Source organism: Micromys minutus (assembly GCF_963924665.1).
Source record: "Micromys minutus genome assembly, chromosome: 29".
Taxonomy (NCBI): domain Eukaryota; kingdom Metazoa; phylum Chordata; class Mammalia; order Rodentia; family Muridae; genus Micromys; species Micromys minutus.
This window is the reverse complement of record NC_137964.1, coordinates 35886585-35902345: the sequence shown is the minus strand read 5'-3', so window position 1 is coordinate 35902345 and position 15761 is coordinate 35886585. Positions and strand designations below refer to the sequence as shown.

Sequence of the window (15761 nt, the reverse complement as noted above, 5' to 3'; positions counted from 1 at the left end):
TGTCCTCCCCCTTCTGACTGTGTCACAATGGCCTTCTCTGCTGACTATTACACAATAGTCTCCCCTTCTGACTGTCTCACAGTGGCCTCCCCCTGCTGACTTTGACTGTCTCCCAGGCTCCTGTCTTTCTTAGTATAATTTGTCCTATTGTAGATCCTTTCTTTTCACACAACTTTGAAACCACCTTGTCAAAATCTATGGAAAGGTAGCTGGTGTTTTGATTGAGATTACACTGGCTTTGTAGATAAAATTATGGAGTTTCTTAGTAATAATGAATTTTCCAATCCATGGATTGGGCCTAAATTATCTAGATCTTAAATTTTCCCTAACATGATTTTTTACTCTTACCAGAATGTAACATTTGCTAACATTTTAAACCCAAATTTTTGCCTCTACTTAGTCTGACTTGTTTCTAGTCAGCTAATCTATTTTGAAGAAGTTAATTCTCACTGTTCCTTCCGTACTCCAAGAAATAATACTCAGACTAGATAAAAAACTGAGTAGAGTATAGCTCATTCATTCTGATCTGCGTTCTTCCATGTGGCTGACACATCGCTTAGTAACTGTGTCCTTCTCCTCACGTCATGGGCAAATCTCACCATGCCTTGCTCTGTCCCAGAATCCTTTCTGCCAGCCCAATGTCCCACCTCCTATTTCCTAAGTAAGCCATAGACCATCAGATCTGTTATCGACAGGTACCATCCATGCAGACATAAGAATTCTCTACACGGTTTCCCTCAGGAAACATCTCACGTCAAGCTTTGAGATTCTGAATGCTTTCTCTCCATGCATTTGTGTTGTGTGGTCATAACCTCAGCAACAGCTTCCAGACCCTGACAGTTGTTAAATAGGGAAACTGGTTATGTAGCTCCTGAATCATGGGAAGTTTTCATAAGCATTGGTGCCCCTTGGTTACTGTTGTGTACACAGTGATTGTGAACTCCTTGTGCACAGGGACTAGTCACTTTTGTGCATTCAGTGCTTAAGTGTGCTCTCATGCTTGGGATGTAGTACGTGCTGTTAGTGTCTGTTTTATATAATTATTTGCAAAAGCTCTGGAAATAGACAGTGGTGTGTATTTTACCCCACTGAGAATTATTCCCCTGGGCTCCAAAATTGTATCACAGAAGCTTGCTCATTTTGCCATTTTAAAGAAAAATTAAAAGCAAATTTAATGGGTGACTTAGCAGAAGCAGCAGTAGTGTGGGTGCCGTTTTCCCTGGGTATGCAGAGTTGTTTTTCCTTTTGAAATAATATATAATACACAATTATTACACTAAAGGCTACAATATGCAGAAACTTCAACATTTATGTAACAAAGTTCCTTATTACAATGATTCTGAGTTCAATTTCCAGCACCCACATGGTGGCTCACAACCATCTGTGATGGGATCTGATGCCCTCTTCTGGTGTGTCTAAAGACAGCTACAGTGCACTCACATAAAATAAAAACATAAAAAAGAAATTGCCTGATTTATGCTTTTTATTAGAGGAAATTGTATGTATTGAGGATAAAGGTAGATTCCTGACATGTGACCTTAATATTGCTCTCTGAGCCTCACAGTGCTGTTTCCTCCTGTGGAAGCTTAGTTGTATGCACAGGAGAAAACTGTGATTTGAACCAAATTAGTGAGGCAAAATTATTGACTTTAGGCTTGGTTGAGTAAAACAGAACAAAACAAACAAACAAACCTGTAAGCCAGTTCTGAGATGGATTGAAAGGATTCCCTCTAGCTTCAGGAGAGCATGCCCCAATTCCCTGCTTTTATCCTTTGCTTACACACAATTTCTTTCTTTTTTTATGTGTAGCCCAGGCTGGCCTCGAACTCGGGATCCTCCTGCCTCTGCCTCCTTCAGCAAATCCTACCGGCGTGGGCCACCACAACCAGCCTACACAATTTCTATTTGGTTATTTGAAGAAAGGAAGCTATTATTTTTGTTAATGCTATCATTTTTACTATTTTATCTGTATACCTTCAAATCTTACCAGAGTTCCTGACTTTTGACAAACATTTGGTCAGATCAAATTAGCGAAGGAGATGTCTGTTCGCTTCTCCAACTCACATTTGCTTGCCACAGTCTGCTCCTGGTTCAGCGTGGAGATTTAAACACAGTCTTGCCTATAGCATGATGTCAGGCACTCTAGGCTGAAACAGGACTCCAGGAGTGAGGTGTGCATCAGCAAATAGGAAGTCTCATGAGCTGATTCAGCTCCAGCATTCTGTGTCACAGTGATATTCTTCCATGTTTACTGTCTTAGGCAGCAGGCAGCCCCCTCCTGTTTCTGTGGAAACTAAGGACAGTGGCTGTCTCCTCATTGCTCAACTGGAAGTCAAAGACCTGAATGTTCTCATGTACACACACTGGCATCACAGATTTCGGGATCACCACCACATTTCCCTGGATGTGGAACCGAATCAGAACCTAGGCTGAGGTTTTCATGTGCTTTGCAGCAATCCCTTTAATTTTGGGGTCCTCTGATAGTGAAGGGTCCTCTGGCTTGGCACTAGGCCTGTCTGGGGAATTCAGGGGACTGTAGGCTGTGATGGTGCCCTTGGAGTGATGGTACTGGATCAGGTTTTCCTGGGAGAGGTAAGGGTGGCACTTGACCTGGCTGGTCACTGGCTTATGTTTCAGTCCAGGTTTGCTGAATCTGGAAGTTGTTGAAGTTGGAGACACCCAGAGCTCTCACTTGCCCTGGCCTGTCAGTTCCTCCAGGCACTTCCAGGCTTCCAAGAATGCTGTTTTATCGTGAGGATATTGCCTTGATCATGGGGAATAACTCCTTTTCCTGCTAAAATCCCTGTGGCCACTGAATAAGATAGAGGTCCAAATAGTCCAGCTTCAGATTCATGAGGGTCTTCTGAAAGGCTTCCGTTAGCAGTTGTTTCTCAAAGCAGGCAGGCCAACACTTGCTGACGATGACAAGTTCCTCCTGCTCACAGACTTCTCTTTGATCTTCTCCTAGATGGCTTCCTCCACCTCATTCTCCTTGCAATGTGCATAAGCACAGTCAATATGGTAGTACCCAGCATCAATGGCTGCCTTTTACTTTGTTTTGGGGGAGACTTCCAGGTACCCAAATCCACAATAGGCATCTTGGCTTTGGTTCTGAGCTCCATGCAGGTGGCCATGGTTGCTGCTGAAATCTTTCTGAGAGCAGATGTCTGTTGAGAGGAAGTTATTAGAAAACACACATGAAAGCAGTGATTAGTTGTAATTCTCATCAGAGCAGGGGATCCCCTCCCCCACTGTGGCAGTCTGCAAATGGTTAAACTTGATGAAATACTAATGAAGAATCACAGCGCTATTTGTTTGACTTTGCCACTTGGGACACTTGCAAATGAGACAATTCATCTCAGTGTGAGCTGGCCTTATTTCTTAAAGAAAATTAATTAATGCAGTTTGTCTTCTTCCCATATCTCTGATTATAGTCCTTTTATTATACCTTCACTTTTCTGCTTTTCCCTTTCCCCCTGAAAATAACTGTTTTTCAAGCCTTCCTTGCTTCTTTCAGCCTGATAAGTAAAAAGCAATTTTCCTTGGTGTGAATGAGTATTTGTAATTTTAGAACACTTTAGACAAGACATTTGTACAGAATCCCATGGGGGAGAATTTTACACCGAAGATTTCACTGCATCAAAGTCTCTTAAGGTGTTTTAATCAATTTTCTTGTAGAGTTGTCTTTATTAGTCTTTGTTTTCCATTGTGAACTGGGCTAGCACAGAGTATGTCTCCCAGAAGCTTGCGCTTAAGCTTGTCAGTGCGGAGTTTTTTACCACCTCTGCCTCCTGTGCAATGATCCTGTTGTAATGAGCCTGTGATTTTAGGGCTGTATCTGAGTGGTTTCTGAAGAACAGACGGCTGCTGTTTTCTATAATTTTACCAGTTACAACCAGAAACGCAATTTCTTTTTATGAAATGACTAGAGCAGTTTTTACTGACTCTCTTCAAAAATGTATATTTCCCATGGTGTGGACTTCTCATTTTAAAGGTAGAATAACTGTATACTCATTTTCTTTCTCTTTTGATACTCATCTGAGAAAAAAAAAAAGGACTTTAGAAATGTAACTTTTAAATCACTTGTAACATTTTTTCCACCCTGCAGACCCAGCAAGGACTCAGTTGGAGAAGAATAAGATTATTATCAGCTGTCTCCCATACCAACGTGGTATGAAAGGTTTTAGTCATGCAGAGTGAAAACAGGTCTAGGAAATACAGGATGGAAGTGAGGTTAATTAGGAATTAAGCAAATAATACATGTTAAGACAGCAGTTTGAATATTCAGATTTAAATAAAGGTTACATAAATTTGTTTTTATAGATTGTTGTGGTTTTTAGATTATTTTGCATTAATATAAGAATATTTACTTGGTGTAACTTAAATGAACTGGTTTTCTTCAGTTTTGTGAATTATAGCAATGAAAGAGTTCAGCTTTCCTAAGAAAATCCATCTCCCATCAGATTAGGTTTCAGTGTTACCAAAATCATTTAATCTACCGTCCCTTAGGTACATGGGCTCCATGCGGATTACAGACTTGCTCCTTATCATTTCCCCAGCCATGATGTCTGACAGTTGAAGGGAAGGTATCCTTTAAAATGAAATAACCTTTTCATAATGTCATGGCCAAAACTGACAAGGTACTAGAAATATACTGGACTTGAAGGCCATTCTGTGGAGCTGCTTGCAGATGTTTTTCCTAGAGGGATTTACAGATCATGTATTGCCAGGTATATGCACTGTCAGGCTGAGGAGATGAATCAGACTATAATATACATCATGTTTGAGGGTTTATAAGATTCGTGTCTCGAGAGTCTGGTGTGAGGGCTTGAGACTGGCAGCCATTGTTTACGTGCTTCCTGGCCTTCGTCCAGTACCTCAGGTAAGTCTGCTTTGTCATCGTAGGTCCCTGGGGACTTTCCCTTTATGGCCCTGTTACGAATTTAGTGTTTTTATCAGTTACTTTCCTCATTGCTCCCACAGAGTGCACACAAAGGCAGCTTGTGGAAGGAGAGAGCATCGATTACTCTGGGGCAGTGTAGACATCATGACTAAGGCAACTTACAAAAGAAAGAACTTGACTGGGCTGGTGGTCCAGATGATTAGCGCTGTTGAAGGTTGAGGTGGAGCAATGGCGTGGAAGGCAGGAACTGCTCAGACTGTACCTTTTGGTCCATAAGTAGGAGGTAGAGAGCAATACTGGAAATGTCGGAGCCTCCCCAGTGTCGCATCTCCTCCCCAAGGATGTGACATAATCCTGTCCCCTCATCCTGTTCACACAGTTGCACAGTTGGAACCAAGTGTTCGGACATGGGAACCTATGGGAGCCCTTCCCTTCCAACACCATGGCTTTATTTGGGCACATAGTTGAAGAATAGAGCTCGCCATTGCAGGGAAGGTGTGGAGAGAAGGCTGTGAGGAAGCTTGCTGGTGTGCAGCCACAATCAGGAAGCAGAGGGCGACTCATGCTGTTACTCCTCTTGCTTCTTCCTTTGTATTTAGTCTAGGATCCATTTAAGGCATATCTTCTCACTTCAGTTAGCCCAGAAAACCTCTTCTCAGGTGTAAGCAGAGGCTTACCTCCTGGGTGATGCTAGGTCGTACCACATGGACGATACTAACCACAAATTGTCATGGGGGTGTGCCTTGGTACAGGACCTGGGCCATGTGAAGGCCGGTAACCACAATGGTAACCACAGGATAGAACTGAATTGAAAGTCTCACGGGAAATGTTTGAGTCTCCAAGTCTCAGAGACGTGCAGAGATGATTCAGAGAAGTCACAAGAATGAAGAAATGACGTCATGAGGCTGTAATGGAGTGATAAAGCTTTCAGTGGAACATGGGCCTGATGGAATATTAGCAAACATGCCATAGAGCAAGAAAGAAAGGTATTGTCTATGTGTGGTGTATGTCTATTTGGTGCATGTGGTGTGTATATGTTTGTGTATATGCTGTGTGTATTGTATGTACGTTTCTGTTTATATCTGTACCTGTATGATGCTGGTGGTGTGTGTGTTTATATGTTTGTATGTGTATGTGTGGTGATGGAGGTAGTGGTGTATGTGTGTCAGAGATTGACATTCACTTTCTTTCTCTATTGCTTTTTCTCTTATTTTATGAGACAGAGTCTCTCACTGAACGTGGAGCCTGTAATTTCTGCCAGACTACCTGCAGCCAACTGCAGGGATCTGTCTCCCCATCCTTCCCCTTTTGCTAGGATATGGATCTGTGTCCCTTCAGTTGGGTTTTCTGTGGGTGCTGAGGATTTCCCCATCCATGAAATCTGCCATGTATACCATTGTTCCTCAGTGTCCACAGGAGATTGATGTCACAACCCACTTACTATACCCAAGGCTTCATGTGTTCAAGTCTCTTCTGTAAAATGTTTGCATGTAACTCACACATCTCTTCATATTGACAGTGTGTGGAACTGTGTGTACATGTGTGGTCTCTGATAATTCCTTCACCTTTCTCAGCCTTGATTTTTCATGTGTGATATGGCAATGTTTATTCATGAAATGTCTAAATTGTTTATGTGTTATATACATATGTGTATTTGTGTGTACATGTACAGCTGTGTGATCATTCATTTCATCTTTCTATGTGTTATTTCTTAATGTTTTAAATGGGAGTATTTACTCATATAAGTTACGTAGTTCCGTGTGTGTTACATGCCTTCCACCTGTGTGTCACATGCATACATAGTACAGACATCATTTATGTTTTATCTGACTGCACCAGGCATGTACCAGAGCCGAGCTAGCCAACTTACAGACTTGCAAGTCACTGTCATTGCATGCTGCTTGGGCTCTAACTGAAATCCAGTTAGAAATGTAAGTTTTTGTCACAGGGATGATTGGTGCTCAAGAAATCCACCAGATGACTTTTATTTTATGTTGAACAAAGTAAATACTATGAATCTCTGTACAGAGTTGCTAATCTGAATCAGCAGAGAAGATTATAAAGGGAGCATCACTCAAATTTGAAAGATGAAGCTGTTTTGGAAAATATCATTTAAGAAATAATATTTCACATGGCTGGATATGGTGCATGCCTTTAATTCCAGAACCAGGACGAAGAGCCCAGTAGATCTTTGTGTGTTCAAGGTCAGCCTGGTCTACATAGTGAGTTCCAGGACCCCCCAAAGAGTGAACAATGTTTCATGAACATCTTTCCCATTCCTGAGATGCACTCTTTCCATACTGTTCATTTACCAGGGAAGCAGAAGCTCCTCTCACACCCATTAAGTCTGTTTTCACAGCACTTATTACCATCCGAATCAACATGGCTTTCCTAGATATGGTTAAATACATAATTCAGGATTTCATTCTTGTTATTCCTTGTAGAAATTCAAACCTCACTAAAGCAGGGATTTTATCTGGAATGGTTGTTTGGAGGGTGGGGAGATGACTGAGTAGATAAATGCGTCCTGTACAAACAGGGTGATGTCCTTGCATCCCCAGGAACCCACATTAAAAAGCCAGGAGTGGTGGCTTGGATCTAAAACTCTGTTGCTGGGAGGCACAGAGCTTGTGGAGACGACAGACCGTGACTTCATTGGTTATCCCATCTAGCCAGTTTGTAAGCTCTAAGTTGAAACAGGCCCAGGAAAATGCCCCACTTGTACTCATGGTCTCACGAGCACATGTGCGTATTAATGCATGTGTCTTTACACACGGCAGCACAGTCATGCCTCCCGCTCCTTCTTCCCCATCCCCCATAGACTGTTATGTGAGTGTAGAAAACTGCATGGTTATTTCTCAGAAACCAAATGAATGCCATATTATCTATAGTTGATATCTGCATATATACCTAGAAGAAATGAAACCTGAAACTTGAAACACACGTGAACACACAGCAATAGCAGCACCATTCACAATGACTGATACGTAGACTCAGATGTCTGTGGCCGGTTATGGTGTGTACATTCAATTCTATTTAAGTATAAGAAGGAATGGGGCTTTGCTATTTGCTACAACAGACATGAGTCTCAAAAACATTATGCTAAGTAAAAGAAATCTAGACACAAAGGGCCATGTGCTGTGTGATTCTAACTTTTGGACTGTCCACAGTACATATATCTATGCAGAGGGGGCATGAAATGATGGCTTCTGGGAGATAAGGGGAGTGGGGAGGATGTGTGCAGTGGGCTTGGCTTGGGCTTTGACTTTAGAATAACAGTCGTGCCTCAGAAGTAGACTGGCTATGCCACATTGTGAATATGCCAACTCCCACTGAATTATTCAGTTTTAAATGATTAATTTTATGTCATATACACTTTGCCACAGTCTGTTTGAATGGTTGAAGAATAAATGGCCGCATATGGTCATTTGTTTGGCCCGCCTGCTGTGAGTTGGTTATTGTGTATAAAATGTACAATTGCTAGCTCTTTTCTGAGAACAAGGAGAGGCAAGCAGTGATTGCATGAAAGCGCCTGGGGTTCTCTCTGGTCTTGGACTGACATGGAACTCACTTATTAACAGAAGCAATTCTGAGAGTCTGCGGGCGTGTGAGGGACAGTGGGGAAAGGTGGCTGCTGCACTGACAGCTGCTTGTCAAGTACAGATGTGAAACTTCTCCATCTCCTTCCCGGGGGGCTGCCTGCCTCTGACACAGCTCATTTTATCGGCTCTTTCTTACTTTGAACTATTGTAGAGCCAACGTCATGGTTGAAATCCTTTAGGTTGTGGGTGCAGTAGACACATTGTAGCTCCAAACCAACCTTTAATTGGCTAGAGCTATTACTGTTGAATGACACAGGCTTGCTTCCTAGGGCACTGGGGACAGGGTACTGCTGAGCATCAGCTTAGACTCAGTGTCATGGGATAGGACTCAGTCAGTGCTTTTCCCTCAGGCAGGTTTCCTGCTCTCGGTTTCTCCCCACAGCCCTTTTGAGCTCTCCAGTGATTGGCATCTATATTCTGCGCGTTGTTCATTGGAGTGCAGCCACATTTGGATTATTACAAATCATAACTTTGCCTAAGTAGGCACAGCCTTTGATACACATTTTACTGAGCCTCTTTTCAGTGCGTATTCACGTGTGTTTAATTATTAGTGTATCTCACAGTTGCAGGTGATCTGAAACAAACAAGGGAGTGGAAACTGCAGAGGAACAGAACCCTCGACACGGACACCTGTGCTCTGACACTTGCCATGTGGTGACATGAACCCTTTTTAAACAGTGCCCATTTCCACACCGCCAATTGTGTGATGAGGTGAAGTGACTAACGGCGGACAGTGGTGAGGGACTGGATCTGGACTGCAGATCCGTCTTGCCTTGGAAAATGAATTATCCTTGGGGCTCCTAGGTTCAGCTTTTAGAAAGTGAGGATGAACTCTTAAATAAGGTCTACTTCATATGTAGCGAGCTCAAATGAGGCCTGTGTGTAGACAGAGGTTTGCACCCTTTTAAGTGAATGGCTTGACGGTGAGGTGAGCTGCAGGCTGCTCTTCCTGTCAGCCCCTCTGGGATCTCACTGCTGTCTCCAGCCTGAGTGGAGGCCCCTCCTAGAGCCCCTGGAACCCCAGCCTAGGACTTAGTTCTCCTGGGTCTGTAAATGGAGTGCTGTTGAGATGTAAATAAGACATGACTCAGCAGTCATCAGATTGTAGTGCCAGACGCTTTGACAAGTAGCAAGGAAGTTTTTTTTCCTTCAGCGCCAAATACTAATTAATTTTCTGAATGTTTTAAGCTTCCAACTGCATTTTCCTGTCTTTTTGTCTTGAGAAGGCTGCCAGAACGTTGATGGTAAAAATCTTCACCTTTTTTTAATGATTTATTTATTTTATGTGTATGAGTGTTCTAGCTGCATGTACACCTGCTTGCCAGAAGAGGGCATCAGATCTTATTACAGCCGGTTGTGAGCCACTTTTCTGGAAATTGAGCTCAGGACCTCTGGACGAGCACCCAGTGCTCTTATCTGCTGAGCCATCTCTAGCCACCGGAAATTTTTACCTTTATAATGTGTAGTGTCTATTCCTGGTTGTCAACTTGAGTATATCTGGAATGAATCACAATCCAGGATTGGGAGGCTCATCTGTGATCCTGATCTTGAGGCATAGAGGCTGTGATCTTAGGAAACTAAGGCAAGGAGATCTCCGAGCTCAAGGTCATCTGGGACGAAGCAAGTCTCAGATACAGGTGTGGTGGTACACACCTTTCATCTGTGGCACTTACATAAGAACATTGGGAGAAGGAAGGTGCTTGCTCTTCATCTGCTTGCCTTGTGGGACTGAGCATCTGCTAGATCCTTGGTCCTTGTGAGAAACCAGCCTGCTTGCAGTTAGCCACGTGTACCAAGGGAACTCTTGTCCCATGTTTATGAGGGAAGTTTGCTTGTCAGCCTTCCTCTGTGTTGAGTGTATTACAGTTGTATGAAGTATAAGAGAAGGGCACCTTCCATGCCTTGTCCACACATGATGGTGCTTTAACTTATTCAATCTATTGTGGCTCATTGTTAACCCTTTAGTATGTAAAAGGAGCCAGGAATGTGATGCTGGGAAGTCAGAAGTGAGCTTAGTAGTTCATACCCTTCTTGGATGGATTTTATGTGAACCTTCCAGTGGAGAAACAGATAAATAATCAAGGTGATTTCATATGCTTTGGGGCCAGACATTGTGCCTCATGCGTATAATCCCAAGACTTGGGAGCTGAAGAGATTTCCCATGGGTTTGAGCCCAGGCTGGCTGGGTACTGAGTTCCAGGCCAGCTTCCACTTCAGTTTAAGACCCTGCCTCAAAACTGGGTGAAAGAAGGGGAGCCCAAGAAGTCAGAAAGTTAGGATGATAGATATAACATCTATCATCCTGGGAAGATGGGCTCGTCAGAGGTCTTTGAGAAAGCACGACATGAGTGTTAGCCTCTCCAGTGAACTGTGGCAGAAGAAGCTGTGACAGCCGCCATTTCTCAGAGATTAGATAACATCTGTCTCTGTTTCTTTTTAAATTATGGACTAATTTAATTAAATATAAATAATTTATATTTAAATATATGTACTGAGCAGTTTAAACAAATACAAACCACCTTTATAGATTTGTTTGTATCTTAAAATTGTGTGTGTGTGTGTGTGTTCCTGAGCAGGCCAGAGGAGACTGTTGGATCCCTTTGACCCGGAGTTGTGGGCAATGGTGAGCCATCCAGTGTGAGTGCTGAAAACTGAATTCCTGTTGGTTTCCTATAAGAATAGTGAGTGCTCTGAGTTGCCGAGCCATCTCTGCAACCCTGTAGGGATTTCCTGTCCCAGTGTGATAAGCATTTTGTTTTCTAGATATCATCTTATCTGAATATATTTCAGAATATTTGAGAAAAAAAGATTTCTTCAAAAAGTATACCAAGTGACCAAGTACAATAAGCAAATTTAACAGTAGTCTGCACTTTACTTTTGTTTGTTTGCATTAGAGCTCACGTGGCCCAGCCCTCACTTCACTATGGAGCCAGGTTTGAACAGGTCCTTCTGCCTCCATCTCCCACGCACTGAGATCAAGGGCGTGTACCACCATGCGTGGCAGCAATGACTGACAAAATGGTCAAATATTTAGTCTGTACTCACAATTACCGTTCTTCAAACTCCCTGCTATCTCTGATCCTGTGGCTCCACTAAGAGATGCTCATGTTTGGACTCCCTCGTGTCTAGAGCATTGTTGCCCTGTGTGCAGGTGATCTTGGGCATGTTAAGAGGAAAGCCCAATTATGGAAGAGGACAAGTAGAAGCCAGAAAGTGTCTCATTGGTAGAACCTATAGCCACTATATGCAAAGCCTTGGTTTATGTAGTGCTCGGGAGTGAACCAGGTCTGTCTTCATGCTAGGTACAGTGTCAGCGGTGGGAGTATAAAGTTGACATAATTTATTTTTAGAATAGTTTGACATTGTTTTGAAAAATAAATGTTCAGCTTTATATTGTTTATCCCAATAATTTGTCTCCTAAGTCGAAAGAATTTTCTATAAGAGCCCTGGGAATTGTGTCTTCAAATTTTGAGAGTAACAGTGTAACAACAACAAAACTGGAAGCCACCACCATCTGTCCACTGAGAGAGTGAAGAGAAAGCTATTTCTTTCTGGGAAATGACTAAGCTCAAGTTAGTAAACAAGGAAAAGTAAAGAATACTTTGTTCACAACAATATTAAATAATGTAACAAATGGATGGGAATTGATAAATATGCCATTAAGGATACATTAAGGATAAAAGTGTCTGAGGCAGGCAGCAGGTAGATGGGACAGTAGCATCAGATATCAGTTACTAGTATTTTCTGGTCTAATATTTCTTTGTGATTTAAATACAGGCTTCAGTATTATACTTAAAAGATCTTACTTGCCAAATGTGTAATTCTAATACTTGCAAGGCTATGGCAGGAAGGAGGATTGCTAGTTTCAAGCAATGATAGTTTGGACAGCTTAGATATCCAGGCCTGCCTAAGCTAGATAATAGGACTCTCTCAAAAAATCCAAATAAATTTATGAAAACATAAATAATGAAAGTTTAAAAGTGTCTTAAAATTTTAAAAATATTCTGGTTGCTATTTCTCCTGCTTTATTTTCTCTTTTGCAGTGCTAATAATTAAACCTAGGGTTCAGTAGCTTTGGGCTTGCTAGGTGTACTGGCTCATTTTGTGTCAACTTGACACAAGCTGGAGTTATCACAGAGAAAGGAGCCTCAGTTGAGGAAATACCTCCATGAAATCCAGCTGTAAGGCATTTTCTCAACTAGTGATCAAGGGGGGAGGGCCCAGCCCATTGTGGGTGGAGCCATCCCTGGCCCAGCCTATTGTGGGTGGAGCCATCCCTGGGCTGGTAGACCTGGGTTCTATAAGAAAGCAGGCTGAGCAAGCCATGGGAAGCAAGCCAGTAAGTGACATTCCTCCATGGCCTTTGCATCAGCTCCTGCTTCCTGACCTGCTTGAGTTCCAGTCCTGACTTCCTCTGGTGATGAACAGCGATGTGGAAGTGTAAGCTGTGTAAACCCTTTTCTCCCCAACTTGCTTCTTGGTCCTGGTGTTTGTGCAGGAATAGAAACCCCGACTGAGACAGTTGGTAAGCACTGTGCCATTGAGCCAGGTTGCCAGCCCTTGGTGTTTAGGAACAGGGTCTTGCTATATAGCCCAAAGTGGTGGAGCACTCAGAGCCTTCAGTCTCTCTCCTCATGTGCTAGGAGCACAGGCTATGACTGTGCCGGCATGTGCTGGGCTCTGTGTACAAGAGTCTAGGTAAAAGAGGGCAGAGCTCATCCCAAGCAGGGCTTATTGTAACTTGCAGAGAACAACAAACAAAAAAAAAGAAACAAATACCTTGGCTAGGCCTTTCTCTTGAAAAAAAAAAAAATACCTGTTTTCTAGATAAAGTGGTACATACCTGTAATATTAGCACTTAGGGCCAGAGACAGGAGGATTACCATCAGTTCAAGTCCATACAGGAATACAAGTGAGACCATATTTTATATGTATATAAAATAATACAAATTTTTAAAATTTAAGAAAAATTTTCGACAAGGATGCTCAGATCTGGCAAGCAGCCCCTGAGTGCTGTGGCTGCTGATTGGAGACTTTGCTGGTGCTTCAGTGTTGAATTTGCGTTTCCATTTGTAGCTCTGGGTGACACTGGCAAAGTCGGAAGTGATGGTCACGGAAGTGTTTTACCACAGTCACTCAGAGTGCTGTGAGCAAAGCTTCATTCCTCATAGACCTGCCGACAGGAGCAGTGCTCACCTCACGCTGAGGCTCCTCCCAGTCTCCCTAGCTGTTCTCCTGCTCAGCTGTTTTTCTGGACTGTTATCTGTGATCGATTGTTTTTCCTTCAATGCCACATCCTCATCTTTCCTAACTTTTCCCTCGGTTCCCAAGCTCTTCCCATTCTCAGGAGTTCTCCTCTTCTTCCTCCTTTTTTTTTTTTTGTTTTGTTTTTAGCAATGTATTTTAATTATTATTTTGGAGATTTTGTCTTAATTAGTGTTCTGTTGCTGTGAAGAGACACCATGACCACAGCAACTCTTCTAAAGGAAAGCATTTCATTAATTAGGGCTGGCTTACAGTTTCAGAGGTTTAGTCTGTTATCATCATGGTGGGGACCCTTGTGCTTGAGAAGGAATCAAGAGTTCTACATCTGGATCAGCATGTAGCAGGAAGTGAATTGTGATAAATAGGCTGGGAAGAACTTGGGGAGGGGGCTACACGTATGAAGCCATAATGAAGCCGTCACTCAGACTGAGCATAGGTCTTTCCATGAGGCCTCTGACTTTGTTTTAAGATTTATTTATTTATGATTGTATTATGTGTGAGTGCTCTGACTTCATGCACACCAGAAGAAGGAATCTGACCTCTCATGACCTCTCAGTACTCACTCAGGTCTTGAGCTGTTCCTTCCCAGTTGTTTAAACCTTCTCTCACTTTTTCTGTACATGTCGCCCATGCTGGCCTTGAACTCATAGAAAGCCACCAGGCTCTGCCTCGTGAGAGGGCTTGGCTTAATGGCGTATAGTGCCTGGCCTGACCACAGACCTCTCTTTTCCTTGCCCCCATCTTAATGTCATCTTTTCAGATGGTGATGGTTGTACATTCTAGTCACTTCCAGTCTCTTTTCTTTACATCTACCCTTTCTTCATCTTATTTCTTTAGGGCTAAAATATAAAAATATTATTTGGCTGACAAATTCATGTGGACGTGTCCAGCTGTTGTGATTATATTGGAGAACTCTCCCAGGTACAGGCTTGCATTTTAAGGCAGAATATTTTAGAAGCAGCCTATCCAAAGGCTCTGTACAGATTTTGTGAGTTTTTAATTTTGGGGACAAATGCATTTTGCTGCTGGAGACCATGCTTTCTTTTCTAATGACCCTGCATAGCCTCTCATAGTTTCTCTTTATTGGGTTTGCTTGTACGTTGGGTAAAACTCTGCTTGGCCTAAGCAGAGTGCTGAAATTTGCAGCATTGGTTTGTTCTGGGACTCGGTGGCACAGTCTGCAAGTTGGTGCGTGACAGAGTGAAAGGAGAACACTTTGGAGTGCAGGCCCACACCTGTCTGTCAGTCTGTCTATAGCCACACAGTCTTTGTTTTCTGTTTTTACTTAATACATCACCACATATTTAGTGGCTTTAACAACTTAGACTTACCCTCATAAAGCTCCAGTTGATCCTAACATGGTGGTGTACACCTGTAATCCCAGCACCTGGGAGGTAGAGGTAGGGAACTCATAAATTCAAGTTCTTAGTTAGCTACATAGCCTACATGGCTCGTTTGAGGTCAGTCAGAACTATGACCCTATCTCAGAGCAAAAATAACAAAAATCTGTAGGCTCAGAAGTCCAAAATGATTGTCCCTACAGCTCAGATCCAGGTACCTTGGAAAGCCACACTCCCTCAGCAGCTCTGGTAAGGACTTGTTTGTAGTGCTCACAGTGATGTAATAACATCACGTCACAACCCCTGAGAGGGAAAGCAGGGTATTCACAGGCAAACACAAGTGATCTTCTTGTAGAAACACAAGTTACCTAGACCAACACGTCCCTAGAAGACATGGTCATTCTGTGTTTCCTAGCTTTTCCCTCGGTTCCCAAGCCCTTCCCATTCTCAGATTTCACAGGTGCCACAGGTCCAGAAAGGAAGGTGGAATCGTCAAGTAAACTGACCACCAAGACCCTTCTGCACTGTTCAAATGTTGCTGAGCTCAGCAAGTGAACCAGAGGCGTCCCTGGGATCCAGGAGCACTTTCCTTCCCGGCCTTCTGACTTCTGGAGGTCCAGCAGTCTTATGGGCTTGGCAAACACTGTACCC

The 15761-nt window shown here is 42.9% G+C and overlaps 1 protein-coding gene and 1 pseudogene across 3 annotated transcripts in view; one reads left to right on the top strand and one right to left on the bottom strand.

Annotated features, from left to right (window-relative positions):
• TTC28 (tetratricopeptide repeat domain 28) overlaps nucleotides 1-15761 on the top strand; it is a 381921-nt gene that overhangs the window by 61351 nt on the left and 304809 nt on the right. The gene's annotated exons all lie outside the window — the stretch shown is intronic.
• On the bottom strand, nucleotides 2208-3134 carry LOC308439250 (aldose reductase-related protein 2-like; annotated as a pseudogene). The gene has a single exon. The product of its transcript is annotated as an aldose reductase-related protein 2-like (transcript).